The sequence below is a fragment of the Myodes glareolus genome, chromosome 19, assembly GCF_982192425.1.
Source record: "Myodes glareolus chromosome 19, mMyoGla1.1, whole genome shotgun sequence".
NCBI classification, from domain to species: Eukaryota; Metazoa; Chordata; class Mammalia; order Rodentia; family Cricetidae; genus Myodes; species Myodes glareolus.
Window position 1 is genome coordinate 5317339 of NC_142044.1, and position 14346 is coordinate 5331684.

A 14346-nucleotide genomic window follows, 5' to 3' on the forward strand; every position below is an offset into this window, starting at 1 on the left:
ATTGGAAGGATTTTTATACCAAGCCCCCATGTGTTGGGAATAAGAAAAACGCGTTTGAACACAGAATTGCGCATCTCTACATTCCTGTCTGTCTCCAATAGAAATGCATGGAATGTGTTCACTCGTGCGATCCTGTCGGTAGAAAAAGCTTACACAAGGAAGAGTTGAGAAGTCTCTTTACAACAAGAAGTCTTGGTCAGCATCCCCAAAGATGCTGTCTGTAGATAACATACTGTCTGCATCTTAGTCTCCAATGGAACCCAAGGCTCCAGGCTGGAGGCTTTAATTCAGTGTGGGTGTTAAGAAGAACTAGGCACAGCCCTTCCAATGAGGTCAAGGCGCTCCTGATAAGTAGGCAGCATACCGGCGCTTCTCCACACAAGGCGGCATCTGTCTACTCCATGATGAACTGTGGAATACAGAACTCCTAGTGCAAATGACTTAGAAGAGTCCTTCAGGTAAAACAGAATGCAGGGTTTCATTAAATATCACCTCAAAACATACTGCCTGTTAGAGCCATAAACCTTATCGCCAAATTTACCTCCTTTCCTGGTTAGCGTTTGTGGCTCTAACTCAGGTGTTTGGTGTTGCTCCTTGCACTGTTACCTCAGGACGTTCGTTTGCTTGAATCAACCGTAAGGAGTTTTCGAACTCTCTTCACAACGGCCTCATCACTAGTCAACCTGGCGGGAAGTCTGTGAGAATGTTTCCCTGGTTTTCTGACGGTTGGGCTTAGGCTGTCTTACCCACAGTGGAAGAGTTCTATGAATGTCTACCAAGCCCAGTTCTCACCAAGTCCTCTGCCATCTGAGCTACGTTCCCAGACCACGGCAAGTTTAATGTTTGCATTTATTCACAAGTCACTTTGAAGTCTCTGCCCCTCCAACTTACATAATGTTTAAATCCCAAGTTACTAAAAATGATTCCTAAGACTATGACAAGTTCCATTGGATTATGATTGTGTTCACTAAACAGAACACAGGGTTTCGGGAACCACCAAGGCTGGTTGCTTAAGGACTGAGGCTGTCTGTTGCTTAGTAGCCGAGTGACTGCCTAGCATACAGAGGCTGTGGTCCGGATTCTCAGCACAGCGAACAATACAACATCCAGCATATTGCTTTAGTGCCTTGATCAAGTTCAAGGCTTTCTGGATGCCCCCATGAATTTATAGTCAGCGCCTCCAAAGGATCACAGGGACTACCAAGCTTTTGAGGATGAACTCTTTTCAGGAGGTCTCACCACACATAGACATACATGTTTCCAGTCATCCAGTCCTTTAAGGGCCAACTTATCTTCCTTACGAACCATTTATTTTGATATGCTTTTTTTCATTATGACCAGTTTCCAAACAGGTGGCACACAGCTTCCCAAAGGTAATACGTACCCTCACGCCACACACTGACTCTTCGGCACCTCCCGTGGTTATGCCCTCCTTCACCACGTAACCTCATGTAGATCTGTTGAACTCTTGATGCCTTGTCTTATAGCAACCTGACCATTGCTATAAGACAGTCTTCCGTTGAGACTTTTTGTTTACTGTCTAACCTAGTGAGGCACATGAAGTCTCCCGGCAAGCCCCAATTCTAGCCCTGAAACCCGATCAATTTCTGTTATTGAACTCAGTTTCAGGCACTCAAGACTTCCCTACATGAACCAGACCTATCTGCTGCAATTTCCAAATTCAGTCCAGACCAAGAAATGTGTCTGGAAGTGTTATTAAAGAGCAGTCCTAAGGACTGGAGCAAAGGCTCAGGGGTTAAGAGCATCTGCTGCTCTTCCAGAAGACCCAGGTTCAATTCCTAGCACCCACATGGTGGCTCACCAATATCTTTAATTCCAGTTTAGGGGATCTGATGCCTTCTCCTGGCCCCTGCTGGCACCAGCACACGGGTGTCACACATACATACGTGCAGGTGAAACACCTATCCATGCAACTTAAAAGAAAAAGAGTGAGCCTCGAGCCAACTACCCGGAAGAAGGCAGTGACGAGGTCGAGGAGCAGCGGGAGGAGTGGGACGGAAGAGGAGAACAACTTTCTCCTTAGCATAACCTGTATCGGGCCACATCTTCAGATTGCTCCAAGATCAGAGGATGCTGTGCCTGTGTAACAGCTCTGTGTCTACAGAGCAACGTTCAAACAGGGAGAATCAGGACCGTTTAATAAGAGTGAAGAAAGGGTTAATGAAATTATCAGTGCTCTGCTCTGTCTTTACACGAAGGATCATGCCTAAATTATCCGGAGAATTTGGTCTTTGAAAGACCGGTGTTATTACTGATATAAAAAATATTGTCATTAACATAAATTATACTGCTGTTGTGACCACATGGCATGTCAGCAGAGGTCCAAAGTGCATAAAAGCTTCTTAGAGCTGACAGAATCTGAGGCAGAATTGAGGGAGGGATTTAAAAGCCCTTAATAAATGGGAAAGTGACAATAAATGCCAGTCATTATTATTAGCTGAACTAAGGAAGGCTTATTCAGTTCGACATTTAAGTTCATGTTGAAAAAAAATCACCAGCCAGTTTCCAATTCAGTCCCAAGGCAGTATTTATTGGTGCCATCTGCTGGAAGTTCCTGAAAAACTGATGAAGCAAGGATGAACCGCATGACGAGAAGAACGATACACTCTACTATATTCATTCTCTGAACACTGAACTTCACGTGGGCAATGTTCCTGGGATGTGCTTCTCAGATTCGATTCTGCCGTGTAAACATTTGGGGCTTCGTGAACTACAGTGTTTGCTCACTCGCTCATTCATTCACTCACTCACTCATTCATTCATTCATTCAAAGAGGATTTTGAGTTGTCTGTCAGAGCCCTGTGCCAAGCAGCAGGCATGTGAGGAGGTGTGTGAGGAGGTGTGTGAGGAGGTGTGTGAGGAGGTGTGTGAGGAGGCGTGTGAGGAGGCGTGTGAGGAGGTGTGACCAGCTAAGCAGCCCGTCAGAGCTTGAACGCCAGTAGATCTCCTAAATGTAGTTAGCACAGCGGAATAAATAAAAACTCCAGAGGGGAACTAAGGTCGGGACTTCTTAAACTCAGAGAGGGTGGTACTTCTCCAAAAAGTACTGAAATCTACCAGACAGGGGAAGAGAGAATTACTAAGAAAAGATTCATTTGAGAGAATGCAGCCACCAGCAAGTAGAGGCAGGGTTCGAGAAAGCCAAGCTCTCCTCAATCCTGTGAAATAGCTCTGTGTCACATGGCCCTGACGATTGCTGGGTAGTCAAATCGGGGTAGTCATCTGTCTCTCCATTGGACCATAAATTTCAACATAAAATGTGAATTCCCTGAAAACAAATTTAACGATCCTAAAACCTAGACCTGCTATCCCCGCTGATGAATCAGGTCAGTGAGATGAGCTGTCTCATGGCTTAGAAGATCCACCCCAGTTGGTTTATTAATCCTGCAACAGCGCAATCTTGCATTTTATGTGACTGAAATTTGTGGATCCAATCTATGGAATGTTGCCGTGGATTTACAGGTGTGTGAAAGTTACCAGGGGTTCCCAGACTTTAAGTATGCTTCCAAATCGCCTGAAGGGCTTCTTAAAATATAGGTTGCTGCGTCCCATTCCAGCTTTCTCATTCCAAAGGTGCAGGGAGGGGCTGAGAACATGGAGTCGAAGAAGTTCCCAACTGTGGCAGCTGAGGACGGTACCTGAGTGCTTCTGGTTTAGATTGACAGCATGAACTTAGAGACAATAAAAGCATTACAGTCATCAGACTTACAAGCCTCTTAAGATGGTTTGTTCTGACCTTAAAGACACAGGGCCATTGAGATGGCCCAGTGGACAAAGGCAAGCCACCAAGTCGGACATCTTGAGTTCAATCCTGGTATAGTTGAAGAACTGACTTCCCCTAAATTGCCCTCTGAGCCCCGTATGTGTTCCATAACATGCACAGAAGCTCCCGAGTGTGAACTCATGCACACACACGCACATGCACACACATACCCAGAGGCACACATACATGTACACTAAATAAACAAACAAATGAATAATTTTTTTAAAAAGTAGCACAGATTTATATTGAAAAATAAGGACAATTGTAAGGAAGAATTATTTCACTTTAAATCCCAACACCAAGAAATAACCACAATTAAAATTTGCTATATTCCTTTTCATATTTCTCTTGCTTGGGTATATATATATATATATTATATATTCAATTTTATATTTCCCCCTTTAGATGTTATATCAGAATATTATTTATAAATCAGCCACCACAGAGGACAATCATCAGGTTCTTTCCCCTGAGAAACTAAGGACTCAGATCATGGGAAGTTCTGTTTCGTTTTGTCTTTCAAGACAGGGTTTCTCTGTGTAACAGCTCCGGCTGTTTCAGAATTTGCTCTTGGACTCGGAGATCCCCCTGCATCTGCTTCCCCAGTGCACTACCACCGCCAGGCTTTGGGGATTTCTTGAAAATGGATAGAAGCTGCCAGCAAACACTGGAGGAAAAAGGAAGCTGGGGGTCCCCACTCCACATTTACTGTTTGTCATTAGAGCTGATTCCAGGACGTGAGTTTTCTTGCTTTCCTATAACTGCCTAATGCTTGGGCCTGAAGGAATCTTTCATCAAACCCTGGGTGCTTGCAATAAATAGGATGGAACCAAAAGCATCTACTCCGGCAATAAATCAAGAGCAAGGATGAATGGTGTGGAAGCCCTTCTGTATATGTGTTGCTTTTATTGGTTAATGAATAAAGAAGCTGTTTTCGGCCAATGGCTTAACAGAATAGAGCCAAACTGGAAGAGATATATAGAGAGAAAGAAGGCAGAGACAGGAGAAGCCATGTAGCCCTGCCGGAGACAGATGCTGAACCGAACTTTACTAGGTAAGTCACAGCCATGTGGCGATACACAGATTAATAGAAATGGGTTAGTTTAGGATATAAGAGTTAGCCAGAAATACGCTTAAGCTATTGGCCAAACAGTATTGCAAATAATATAGTTTCTGTGTGAGTATTTCGGGAGTCTGGGCAGCCGGGAAATGAACAAGCAGCTTCCCGCCTACAGATGGAGCCTCCAAAAGAGAGACTGAGCAGCCCATCCGCCTTCATTAGGGTTCCTATTGCTTCGATGGAACACCATGACCAAAAGCAACTTGGGGAGAAAAGGGTTTATATGGCTTCCACTTCCATATCGCTGTTCATCATTGAAGGAAGTCAGGACAGTAACTTAAACAGAACAGGATCCTGGAGGCAGGAGCTGATGCAGAGGCCATGGAGGGGAGCTGCTTATTGGCTTGCTTTCCCTGGCTTGCTCGCCGGCTTTCTTGCAGAACCTGGGACCACCAACCCAGGGATGGCTCTACCCACAGTGGACTGGGCCCTCCCCTATCAATCTCTAATTAAGAAAATGCCCTACAGGCTTCCCCAAAGCCTGGCCTTAAGGAGGCATTTTCTCAGCAGAGGTTCCCTCCTCTCAGATGACTCAGTTTGTGTCAAGTTGATGCAGCACCCACACAGTCCTCTTAACAGCCACCAGCAACCAAGCCCAGGACCTCCGCAAGAGCAGTGAGTTCTCCTAACTGCTGAGCCATCGCTCCCATCACCAGACAGATTCTCCCAGAGTGGCTGTTTCTCCATTGTCTTGTGTCCTGTATACCGTGTGTTAGCTTTTAAGTACCTGCGGTTGAAAAGCTAACTGTAGGAGGAAAACCTGACTTTGACTGAGCTCCTTCCTCTCTCAGTCTGGAACCTTCCTTGCTCTCCTTTCCTTTGCCTCTCCCAGCTCGGCAGCTGATGGAAGAAGAATGAATAAGTTGGGGAGTCAATGATCAAATATCAAGCAAATAATAGGAACGATCATAATCCAGGCTTTTCCCACCCTCTGTGTTCTCGTCCCTTTAACCATGGTGAACAGTGCTAACTTTGACTGAGAACAGTGCTAACTTTGACAAAGAACACTGCTAACTTTGACAGAGAACAGTGCTAACTTGGAAAGCATTAAGAAGAATTTGCTTCAGTTGGTTTTTCTCAATGCTAAGACTAGCTGATTAAGCACGAACTAGCCCAATTAATTGTGCTTGCATTCCTAGGACAATTTCACATGAAACCTGACTGTAAGTAAATAGCTGTAAGGTTAATATCATTCCCAACCTGATCTGAAACTACCTAGGAGACCAGCCTTGAGCATATCTGTGAGGGGGTTTCTGGATTAGGCTAATTTAGGTGGGGATTTCGGCATAAATGTGGGCGATGTCATTCCCTGGGCTGGGGTCTCAGACTGAATAAGGAGAAAGTCAACTGAGTTCCAGGCTCACAGATTGTTTTGTCACCTGGATGCGGCGTGGCCAGCTGCTTTGGGCTCATGTCTTCCTCGCCACAAAGGATTGACCCTCAAACTGTGAGGCCGAGAAACCCTTCTCTCCTTGAGTTGAGCTGGTCAGGTGCTTCATCAACATAAAGGTAACTGTTACAACAGACAACTATTCCTGATGAGAGTAAAATCCAATGGCTTCAGACCTCTAAACGTTTTTAAATTCTGTAAATAATGAACGTTTACCAAATAAAAGAGTTATAACTTCCCTTCCCAAGGCCTTGTCTTTGTTTAGTCCTCGCTCTCGGTAATGATAACCGCGTTGCTTTGTCAAACCTGAGCTCTTTTCATTTCCATGGCTAAAAATTCAGAATCCTCTAGGCAGAAAACTCCAGGTGTTTCAAATAGAGACTTAACCAAGAAGAATAGCTACAATGCTTCTGGAAGGGCTAGAAGGCACACACACACACACACACACATACACACACACACACACACACACACAGAATCAGGACAGTGAGATATTCGGGATTAGTAACTGGGAATCTGCTGACTCCCTAAGGCTAGAGAACAACAGGCCCATGGGCATTCATCTCTGTTTCTCTTTGTTGCTGCCATCCACTGCCCACCAGCAGCTGTGGCTCGGTCACCCTTCAGTCACCAAAGGACACTTAGTCTGTCGCTGTCTCCTGTTGCCAGAGAAAGAACAGGGCTCCTCTTACCTCCTGAAGTGCTCTGATGTCACCTGGAAGTTTCCCGACAGGAAATGATCTCTGGGTCTAGAATTCCATTCTTTGCAGCAGAACTTTCTACAGAGATGCAAATGTCTTTTAAACTGTGTGAGGTAGATCAGTAGCCACCAGTCACATGGGGGTGGTGCAGTGCCTTTTTCTGATCTTTTTCTAAGTTAGTGTAGCTGGAACAGTCACGCATGGCTGATGGGCATCAGGCTGGACTACACAGATTCAGCACCTGTGATATGCCCCAGATGTAGACAGCTGGATTTGACTAAGGCAAGTGACCGGTGGACGAGAGTACTCAGGAAGTTACCCTCGTCTGTCACTCACTACCTGTGCAATCTGGGACACGACTCTCTATTTCTGGAAGCCATCAATTAAAACAGTAGTGATATAACTGTGCGTGCTGTTGCTTTCTTGCAATTCCAGGGCATGAGAGGCTGTTGTGGCAGGGGTGAGGGGGACAAGCTGGAGACCAGGTCACAGAGTGAATTCCAGTTCCTGTCACATGGTGGGTACCCAAGGAAAAACAAACAATGTCAACCTTTCTCCTAGGCTTACAGAGCCATTGTCGGAACTAAACAGAAAGATGAAACTATTCAACAAATGCCTGGCTCAGGTGAATGCCCAATAAACACTCATTACCATCATCATTGTTGGGTCCAAGGGGGTCGTGCAAAGATGGGAACAGACCACCAAAGTCTAATAAACCAGGAACAAATTTTATTCCAGAAACCAGAAAAACAGGAAAAAATAAAAATAAAAAATAAAAAAATCTCCATAGGGCACAAAAAGCTTATCAGCTAGCTGAGACCACAGCCAGAGATGGATTTTGTTAAGCTGTGACAAAGGGTGGTTTCTGAACCCAGTTTTTTATTAATAGTAGGGGCATCAAGCATTAGGTCTGAACAAAGGAATTTTTACAATCTCAAGGTAAAACTCAGATACAGATTGGAATCTCGAGATAAAACTCAGATACAGACTGCTTTACTTTACAGTCTCCATTAACAGAGTTTTTCAGTTAAACTAGTGTTTATACTTAATCTATTGTCGTCCTTGGTACTTCCAGGTGGTGTTCACTGAAACCCTGTGCACCCCCCTTTGATGTTGCCAGTTTCACACAGCAAGGATAATGTGTAACTCAGAGGTCATTTATCTATTTCCTAAAAGCTGACTCAGCTCATATCCAGAGGCTAGCTCTCAGTTTGCAGAGAGATGCTTTGGCCTCATAAATAGAGCTATAGGTTGTAAAGCAGAGTAGCTAATCCTTTTTGTTGTTGTTGTTTTTGAGATAGGGTTTCTCTGTAGCTTTGGAGGCTGTCCTGGAACTCGCTCTTGTAGACCAGGCTGGCCTCGAACTCACAGAGATCCACCTCTGCCTCTGCCTCCCGAGTGCTGGGATAAAGGCATGCGCCACCACTGCCTGGTTTTTTAACAGTCTATTCTTGGTGCGGGAGAATTATCTGTATTCTGTCAATCATGTATTTTAATAAAACGCTGATTGGCCAGGCAGGCAGTATAGGCGGGAAAGCCAGACAGGAAGTAGGGGTGGAGAAAAGAGACTGGGAGTATTCTGGAAGCAGAGCTCCCTCAGCCACTCCTGTACAGACCACCGAAGAGGCAACATGTAAGCTGTCACAATGAGAAAGGTACGGAGCCATTATGGCTAACATAGATCAGAATAATGGGTTAAGATAAGTTATAAGAACTAATAAGTAGCCTGACCTAATGGGCCAATCAGTTTATAACCTTATGGAGTCTTGTGTGTGATTTTCCTTGGGACTTGCTGGCTTGTTGGGGTACTGGGCGGGACAGAAACCCCAACAAGCCGGCCCTCGTGTTACAAATGGCGCCAACGTGGATAACTGAATCCACATAAAGCATGAGAAAGCTTGGGAAAGAATAGAGTAAAGCACGTTTTCTTGGTAGCAGCAATTTCTCAGGTCTGCTCTGTTTGCTAGAGCAAGCAAGCAAGTGCTCTCATCTAAGAGAGGCTTCCTGACTCAGCTTTAGCTGCAAAACCTTGCAGCTCATTAAGAGGTCCTGCCACGAAACACTTAAATGGTGTTGGTGAAAAGCTGAACGCATGCTTTTCGGGTTTTCAGCAGTAGCAGGAAAAAAGCTGTGCTGTTTTAAAATGCCGGCTTTCTGGGCTGTCCTGCCAAGGCAATCTCTGACTCTTTCAGGCAGGCAGTCCGACTGAGTGTGGTCTGTGAGCAGAATGCTGCAGCTTGCTTGCTAGCAGGGACCTTGAAATGCCACAGAGTTGTGGCAATAAAAATGGCTTCAGCAGTACCTCTGCCATGAAGCTGGAAAGCTAAGAAATGGCCTAGATCCAGCCGTCAAAGCCATGGTTTTTAGACTCATGTGGTCAAAAAAAAAAAAGAGAGAGAGATACAGTAAAGAGAGGTTCAAAGACGAAAAAAACCTCTAACTGGTTTACTATGTGTTAAAAATATATACAGGCTAAAGGTTAAAGTTCTTAGGGTAAAAAGGGAAGAAAGAGAGTAGTTGGGTGTGGTAGAACACACCTTTAATCCCAATGCCTGGGAGGCAGAGGTACGTTGACCTCTGAAACTTCAAGGGACAGAGGTAGAGATTGACCTCTGTGACTTCAAGGTGTGGTAGCACACGCCTTTAATCCCAATGCCTGGGAGACAGAGACAGACAGATCTCTGTGAGTTCAAGGTGTGGTAGCATACACCTTTGAGCCCAGCACTGGGGAGGCAGAGACAGAAGAATCTCTGTGAGTTCAAGGACAGCCTGGTCTACAGAGTTATTCCAGGACAAAGATATATACAGAGAACCTATCTCAAAAAGCCAAAAGTTAAAAGTAGAAATAAAAAAAAAATAGAGGTTAAAATAAAGCTGCATAAAGATGGAAAATACACAGAGAATCGTGATACTGTATGCTATTATGCTCTCTTTGAATTGTTTGAATGCTGAGGAAGGAGCAACAGCTGCTAAAGGACTGTTGTTTATAAATACTGCTGAACTAACCCAAAATAGGTATTTTGAAAATACCTTGGCTTCAAAACTAAAGTCAAAAGGTTTGTTACTTTGGAGAAGAGATTTTGCTTTTGTTTCCACAGAAAATGAGAGGTTGTGGATTCATTCTGAGTTAAGAAAAATCCAGTATGACCAAGGGAGGCCACCTGAGAAATCTCCGACAGGAACAGATGGCCCAGATGTCTGAGTTATATATCCAGAACAGATTCAAGACTGCTGCCTAAGATGATGAAGACTCACAGGATACTTCAGTCAGGACTTGATTATAACTCTAAATTTTCTTTAGGTCCCCATAAGATTATCAGCACCCCCAACCAGCAGGAAGTAGCCTGAAATACTACGCCCACATTCCCAACAAATGGACTATGGGTATTTGCCTTTGTTTAAAAAAAAAAAAAAAGAGGGAAATGGTGCGGGAGAATTATCTGTATTCTGTCAATCATGTATTTTAATAAAACGCTGATTGGCCAGGCAGGCAGTATAGGCGGGAAAGCCAGACAGGAAGTAGGGGTGGAGAAAAGAGACTGGGAGTATTCTGGAAGCAGAGCTCCCTCAGCCACTCCTGTACAGACCACCGAAGAGGCAACATGTAAGCTGTCACAATGAGAAAGGTACGGAGCCATTATGGCTAACATAGATCAGAATAATGGGTTAAGATAAGTTATAAGAACTAATAAGTAGCCTGACCTAATGGGCCAATCAGTTTATAACCTTATGGAGTCTTGTGTGTGATTTTCCTTGGGACTTGCTGGCTTGTTGGGGTACTGGGCGGGACAGAAACCCCAACAAGCCGGCCCTCGTGTTACATATTCTCATTCTCCTAGGCTTACAACTTTATATTTCTTTATTTCTACATTTCTATTTCTGAAATCTACATTTTTATATTCTTATTTTTGGACCCTTCAGTCATCAAAATAATTATTTCCAGAACTTTGGTCTCAGGGGAGGAGAGTGGTATTGCGGAAAATTGGTCAAATTTGTCTCCAAGTGCTTCTTTCACCTTTAAATCTGTGATGTACTTTTATCTGTTTATTTTTCCTTTTTATATTATCCTTTGTCCCTTTGACTAGCAATCAACTTCAGTCTCTTTTATTCTTATAATATGTATTATAGCCTTACTATTCATTATCATGGTGTTACAGCCATATGCTATAGAAAGTTTACCTAATTATCATACGCCGTGGAAGTTCAGGATGATGTCAAATGTTTGTTGAACCTGGTACAGTAGCAGAAGTCTCTTACTGCTTGTTCTTTGACTGCCAACACTGGTTTTGGTTTTTTTGATGACACTATTATGACATCCTAAGAGGTTTCAGTCATGACACATTGCATTGCGTGTTTACGTTTATGTCTTTCTTATCAAGATGATAAGAGATGCAGAAATGTTTGCAGATGTGTTTGTAGTGCGGCTCTAATATAGTATAGAGACTTAACTTCTTATGAAATGTAACGTTTGTGCCAAACCTAGCCATCTCTCCCACAGTCTCCTCTGCGCTCACAGACTGCGCTCTGGAGACTTATCTCTCACACAAACAATGTGGATGAGGCCTCCATATTGGCAGTTGCTTAAAGAAGAATCTCCCAGAGGAAATCTTAGAAATTTCACAAGACAGATTCATCCTTGTAACTGTGTTCAAGGCGCGCCTGATCACAGCTCATGCTGCTAGTGAGACACACCTAGGAATGAGAGGGTTCTCACACCAGGAAAAGAAAACTAAATGCGTTTTCATTGCTCAACTATATTATTAAATGTGTAACATTTTTGTAGATAACATGTAAGGGTAAATATAAAAGGAATGTTGGGTTCTGATTCATCCAACAATAGCAAGATTCGCCTGCGCTCAGCTCCAATGGCTGCTGTTGATATGTGACAACGTGGCCAGAGGGACACGGTCCTCTACCGGAGCCAGACAAGTTCATGTGTTTTTCCCATGGAAATTTAGTTAACACTAATGGGAGCTCTTCTATTCAGCTAAAACTAAAGCCAAAACCAAAAATCCCAGGACCAACAGCCTTATTCATTATGTTTGGGAGGTAATCTTTAGTGCAATCATTTGCCAAAGCTCCCTGCCCCCCTTTCTTTCCTGATAGGATTTCTCTATGTAACGGTGCTGGCTGTCCTGGAAATCACTTTAGAGACCAGGCTGGCCTCAGACTCAGAGATCTGCCTGCCTCTGCTTCCCAAATGTTAAGATTGAAAATATGTCCCACTGCCAGGCGGTGGTGGCCCATGCCTTTAATCCCAGCACTTGGGAGGCAGAGGCAGGCAGATCTCTGAGTTTGAGGCCAGGCTGGTCCACAAGAGCTAGTTCCAGGACAGCTAGGACTGTAACACAGAAAAACCCTCTCTTGAAAAACTATGTCCCACCACACCTGGCTGGGACTCCATTTTTTTTTTCAAAGACATCCCTGTGCATTTAGAAGGCAGAAGTGAATAATTGAATAATTTTCTCTGATCATTTTTTCAAACAATTTTAATTTTTTTTTTAGATTTTAATTTACCTTATTTTATGTGTATGGGTGTTTTGTCTGCATATAGATCTACGCACCATGTGCTTTCCTGCTGCTTGCGGAGAAGGGCATCAGATACCCTAGAATTACAGATGGTTGTGACCCTGACAACTGAACCCAGGTCCTCTGGAAGGGGCCTTAATGACTGAGCCGTCATCTCTCCTGCCCCAGCTTTCTCTGATCTTCTTTTCTACCTCTGAGCACTATTTAAGCAGCGGAGGGAAATCAGCTGCCGGTGGTTAGTGCTTTGCCTAAATCATGGTACCTAGTGTCTTCTCAGTCACTGCTCCTGTGAGCCCTGTGCTCTGCGAGACCACATGAGATCCTGGCACAGCATGCAGACAGAGGAGAGCAACTTCCCCTAAACTCAACTTTCCAAAAAGTCATACTCAATCACCAAAGTCAGAGGGACTTGGCACATTCTTGGAGAGCTTATATTAGAAAGCAATATGTAAGCTCAGAGTCTCTGTTTCCGTGGACTTTCCACAGGACACCCACAATCTAGTTCTGATGGAGGAATACTGGGACATCAGGGTGAACGCGAACCACGACCTGTTACGATGTAAGGTGATCTGAGGACGCTGACTTTGCCTCTTTCCTAGCATGTTGTGGTAAAGACTCCAAGAGCAGCAGCAGCTGGGTCCAAGCTCCCTGTTGAGTATTCTCAGGACGGCAAGCTGTACCTAATGAAAGTGCAGTCCATAAAGCCCAGTTTCCACCTGGTGGAAAGTTCAGGCACTCTCTAAATGGCAGGCATTGTGAAAGGGCTTACGTGCCTTCTCCAATAAAATTCTCACACCAAAAGTATGAATGATTATAGTCTTGATTTTGTAGGTTTTTATAAATTGAGACTCAAATTAGAATCAGCACATGGCTGAGCCAGGATTCCATCCCAGATATGCTAAACCACAAAGACCAGTTATACAATTGTGACACTACACGGCTTAGAACACCGTGACCAAAACAACTTGTAAGAGAAACGTTAACTGGGCTTATATTTTCAGAGGCTTAGAGTCCATGATGGTGGATCAAAGGCATAGTGGCAGGAACAGCCGAGAGGTCACGTCTTGATCTGATATTTGGAGGCAGGGAGATACTAGCAATGGAATGAGTCTTTTCAAACCTCAGAGCCACCTCCTCCCACCCCAGTGACACACTTCCTAATCCTTCCCACACAGTTCCACCATGGGGGACCAAGCTGGGGATCAAGCCTTCAAACATGGGTGCATTATCATTAGAACCACCACATGTCTCCTTACCAGAAGCAAGGAAGCAAGTAGAAAGAATGCTTCCTTCTCAGAGAAGTCAGCTCCCCAACATGAGAGTTTCCATCCTCCCCAGAAATGGAATGTCTGCAAATCAAGTTCAGAAAAACATGAGACAGGCTTTTGTAAAATGCTTTTGCAGGGGACCAAATACTGGGCAAATTGGTCTAGGCAGACCTAATAGTCGTGCATAAGATCCAAGGTAATTTGGGTTTTCTCCCTTAAATACAGCTTCTCCAGAGCTCATGGTAGTTAGAGAATGTCTCAAATTGCTGTTTTTCTTGCTGAATATAGCTGCCAACACTTCAGCTATAGTTAAACCAGTCCCACCAGGAGAAAAGCCAAGGAATGTGTCCTTCAATATTTTCTGCCCAGTCCAGCAGCATATAGCTATGTGCTGTAAGATTTCTTGAGTGAGAACTTCATTTGACAAGCTGGCTGAAACATGATCTCTCTAGAAATGTCTTCGCCTGTCTAGTTTTCCTCTGCAATTAGGAAATACCACTCATTTTTCTGCCTCTGTGTGGTGTGTGTGTGTGGGGGGGGGGGTGGTGTGTTTA